The following is a 5,599-nucleotide window of genomic DNA, read 5'->3' on the forward strand; positions in this document are numbered from 1 at the left end:
ATTTTTTTTTCCTTTAATAAATTTATAATTTTTCTTTAATATATCGTTTTCTTTTTACAATCAATTTATTGTTTAAAATTCATCAAAATTTATTATTTTGATACTTTAAATTTGCAATATATTTAAATATTTTCAAAAATTAATACATTTTTTTCTTATAATGTTTAGATAATAAATCAACAGATTTAATATCTATAGATTTAATATTGGATACATATATATAATATCATAAACGTGTATAAAATTTAATATTGCATAGTATACTATAAGTATTAATAATATAATATAATATAATATAATATAATATAATAAGTAAAATGAAAATTTTGTTGATTTATTATATATTAAAAATAAAAAATCTGTTAATTAATTTATTATTATTATTATAAAATGAACATTATAAAATAAATCGAAAAAAAATATATTTTTTTTTAATTTATGAGAATATTCCAATATATATTCCGAAATATAATGATCAAATGAAATTTATGCAGTTACATGATCAGTTTTATATAATAATGATTATGAATAAAATTATATGATTATAAAAAAATACATAATAAATGAGATCACGTATTTATTTTTGTTTTTACTATATTGTATTTATTATATATATATATTATTCATTCCATAATTATTATATAAACTGATCATGCAACTGCACAAATCTCTTTTGATTATTTATATTTCTAATATATCGAAATTATTCAATAAATAAAAAACAAAGATAAAAAAATAATTATTAATAAAAAATAATTGTTAACATATATAACATGTAATGTAATAATTGTTAACATATTAACATATATTAACATATTAAATTGCCTCAAATATGTATAAAACAAATGCAATATTTTTTCAGAATTATTATTCATAAGCAAAAAAAATTTCACAAAATAAAAATTAAATAGAATGAAAGATGGAGTATGTTTTGATGTTATTAATTTTTTCGTAAATAAATGTATAAGGCTCAATTTTGTTTTTTGATGTTATGAAATGATGTTATATATTTTTTAAATTATATATCGATGTAACTCGATATATCTGCAAATGCTTAAAAAATATTAATTTAAAAAATAATTTATTTTGAATTTTGTAAATCTTATTATATAAAAATCAAGAAAAATCAACAAATGAATATCATTTTATGTGTTTTTTGTTTTGCATATAATAAATTTAAAATATAATAAATTTTAAAGAATTCAAATTCAAATAATTTGAATTTTTAAATTAATAATTATAATTTAGTACTTTTTTTATAGAAGAGAATTGATTGATGTATGAGATGAGATATCCTGTAGATAAAACAATAGTCGTTAACATATCATAATAATCGAATATTAATTTAAATTAATTTAAATTAATAATAATTAAAAATAATTAATAATAATAATTAATATATCAGAATTAATATCTGATTAATTTCTATGGGTTGAACTTATTTATTTGATTTTGAAATTCTATTAGTGTTAAATGAATTTCAATTTTATATTCACTCTACATAAAATATTATAATATATAAAATAATATATAAAATAAAATTTTATTTATTTATATTTATTTGTATTAGTAATTAATTCTTTGTATAAAAGAATAAAATATAAAAGAATAAAAAGTTTTGCAAATATGTCTGTTATATATATTCAAATATACTATTCCAAATATCTTTTAGTTCATTTCACATATTATTTATTGTTAATTTTTTTATATAGCATAATGAATAAAATATTACATTATACAAATATTTATTAATTGAAATCTTTTGTTTCCGAAGGGAAAAAGAAAAAAAGAAACTTTATTTTCAACCACTCATTGGTATGAAAAAAGTAAACTTCCATATCTCTTACCTCATTCCCACACTTGTGGTCTTTAAACAGATAAATGTCGAGATATCCAGATGAAGAAGGTACAAAAAGGCGTCAAGTATGACATTCATATCGTGTCGCGAAACGCATAAAGAAAATCCTTTGGAGACACGTTCAAGGCAAAGAGTTCATTGAAAAAGAAAAAAAAAAATCATCTTGTTAACGTGTCAATTTGCATGCTCCATTTGGAATGGTTATATGAATGCAACACTATTCGATGGTATTAAATGAATTCGACGACGATAAATAAAGCAATCGCACAAAGATCTTTTACTTCGTTAGGCTAGATTTCTTATTTAAATTCATTCTTCAACGAAGGTGATTTGTGAGAAAAAAGAAAGAGAGAGAGAGAGAGAGAGAGAGAGAGAGAGAGAGAGAGAGAGAGAGAGAGAGAGAGAGAGAGAGAGAGAGAGAGAGAGAGAGAGAGAGAGAGAGAGAGAGAGAGAGAGAGAGAGAGAGAGAGAGAGAGAGAGAGAGAGAGAGAATTTTCATTGACAAATTTTTTCTTTATCATTTTTGACATTTTTAGTATGAGATATTTATATAAATTTAAGTTTTATTTTAAGTTTAATGAATATAACTGATTTTATTTGTAATTAAAAATTAATCTTCCAGAACACTGTAATTTTAAAATTACATATTTATATATTTGTTAAAATAGCTTTATTTTTATATCATTCCTTTGAATCAAGGAATCTATTTAGACTATAAGTAATATCAATAATTTTTTATTTCTTATATCAAAATATCTATTTATTGAACAAATTTTCAAAACACAAAAATATAATTTTTTCCTAGATATAAAAATACATTGGATTACAAAAAAATAAACATAACAATTAAGAATATTCAAACATTTATGTCGTTGTCACATATTAACAACGTTTCAATAAAAAAAATAACATTATAATAACATATATATAATGAAAATAAAATACTAAATAATAGCAAGAATGTTAAATATATCGAATTAATATTATAAAACTATAAATACAAACATAAATACAATAAAAACATTGAAATTTTATTAAAATATTTTATCAGATTTGTCAAGTTCGTCATATTTCTTTGAAAAAATAAAATTGCTCTCGAATTTTTCATAAATCTCTTTACAAATTCATAAAAGGCTTAATAAATAAAATTAAAATCACGAATTTATTCATGTTCATTCATGTTCATTTCATCTTCTTATATCTAAATCTTTCTTGAAGAAAGGATATTACAAAGAGATATTACTATATCATGTAATTTTTATTAATAGAAAATACAAATTATTCAACGAAATTCTATTCTAAAAATACTTGCCTTCAAATTTTTCACAAATTTCTCTATAAATCCACCAAAAAAATAAATCATTTAAATATTAAAACAACAAAATACCTCACGTAAGTTTTAAAAAAAGAAAACATAAAAACATCGTTTAGTTTACCAATATTTCCTAAATAACTGTAAACACGTAAAAAGCAAACATACGCGCATTTTCCCAATCTAAAGTTTGAAATTCTCTAAATAAGAACATGTAATCATTAGATCGTAAGTTTCTTAAAAACAAATGTACCACTTCACTTGCTTTTCTTTACATTAACCCAATTTGAAATATCGTTTCTTCGCTGACCCGATTTCCTCTGTTCCAAGAACTTCCAGAGATGTAAATTTTTATGTGCAAAACATGCGTACCATAACGGAAGAACACCAAATATCGAGAACGAGCTATTGCGAATTTTTATTTTTTTTTCAGGACAGAAATATAAATAATTGTTTATGACAACATTCGTATTATATGGAATTTATTTTTAAATTTTTATTTGGCACAATATTAATTATCAGTTTGAATAAGGAATTATTGATAACAGATCATAATTTATGTTCTTTATCAGAAACAGAATATTATATTAAAACTAAAAAATTATAAGAAAAAAATTTAAAAAATCATAATTTGAAATAATAATAAAAGAAGAATTTTAAATGAAAAAAAAATAGAATTGTTTACTTTCTTTAGAAGAAAAAAATTTAAAAAATCATAATTTGAAATAATAATAAAAGAAGAATTTTAAATGAAAAAAAAATAGAATTGTTTACTTTCTTTAGAAGAAAAAAATTTAAAAAATCATAATTTGAAATAATAATAAAAGAAGAATTTTAAATGAAAAAAAAATAGAATTGTTTACTTTCTTTAGAAGAAAAAAATTTAAAAAATCATAATTTGAAATAATAATAAAAGAAGAATTTTAAATGAAAAAAAAATAGAATTGTTTACTTTCTTTTGAAGACTATCATGTTATTATTAAATATAGAAAGATTGAAGAAGATTTGAATAAATTATTTTGAAAGAACAATATTAGAACCGTTATATTTTACTTAAATTTTTCATTTTTTTTTTATTTAATTTTGATATATATAAATACACATTTTTAATAAAATTTTTGCTCTTATTCGATTAGATCTAATTTCTATGAAAAGTATGAAAAATTTCAAAATTTTCAAAAATTTTTAACAATTTTTATAATTAATGCATGAATTAATTGTTTATTACTTTAAGGTAAATTTATGTAAAAATTAAAAATTATTAAATTAGAAAGTGTAATAGAAAATTGCAAATCAGAAATATATTGCAATTTTCGTCGGATATCTCGATCTAAAATTTTTGTATATTTAAATATGTAAATATTATTTATATAATATTTGAATAATTGATAAAGTACACTTGATTTTAATCAATGACTATGTGAATTGAGACAAAATATGCAATCATTCATTGTATCTGGTTTTTATTAGCTATATCTATAAATATATTTAATTTATATAGTATTGATATGACATAGAATTAAGATTTATTTCATTACATATATTCATATTTCATTTAATTATATATTATGTTTAATTAATTATTTATTAATATTTAACAAAGAAAATTAGAAAATTATATTTCGTTAAAAATATAGTTTTTAAAAAACATTGACAAAATATTTTAATATTTATTTCCGAAATTAATAAATCGTTCAAAATAGCAAATAAGTAAAATGAAAAGAAAAAAATAAAGAAGAAATAAAAAAAATAAAATAAAAAGTATATATAATATATATATATAGGTATGCATATAATAAACTAAAAATAAATATAATAAACTATTATAAATAAAAGAAAAAAAATAAAAATTAAATAAAAAATATATCGGTATAACATGTATAAAATAAAATACAATTTAATCTAAGAATTAAAATAATGATATATTTTAGCAAAAAGAAAAAAGAATATAGTTAGAAAGAGAATTTGAAAAATCATTAAAATCAAAAACGAGAAAGAACATGTATCGTTTAACCATATTTCGAAGTGCCATAAATTCATTGCCATATATTCTTGATTTTTATCGCCAATTGCAACACAAAAATTATCTACTTGTTCAAAACAAGACACATATTTTAAATAAAAAAATTCGTCATGCATGAAGTACATTAAATATTAGTTAATATTAGGGATGAATGAAGATTACAATTTCTAGTTAGAATATTAATCCTTCATAATTAACAATAATTAACAATAATTAACAATAGTTTCATCATCAAAATTTAAAAATTTCATAATAATATCATAATAACGTAATTTCATTGTATAATTTTTAAAGAAACTTATTTTACATTGATAAATATATTTAAATATATAAATATATATAAATATATATAAATATATATAAATATATATAAATATATATAAATATATAAATATTTAAATATATA

Source organism: Apis dorsata, unplaced genomic scaffold (genome assembly GCF_000469605.1).
Source record: "Apis dorsata unplaced genomic scaffold, Apis dorsata 1.3 scaffold_20, whole genome shotgun sequence".
Taxonomy (NCBI): Eukaryota; Metazoa; Arthropoda; class Insecta; order Hymenoptera; family Apidae; genus Apis; species Apis dorsata.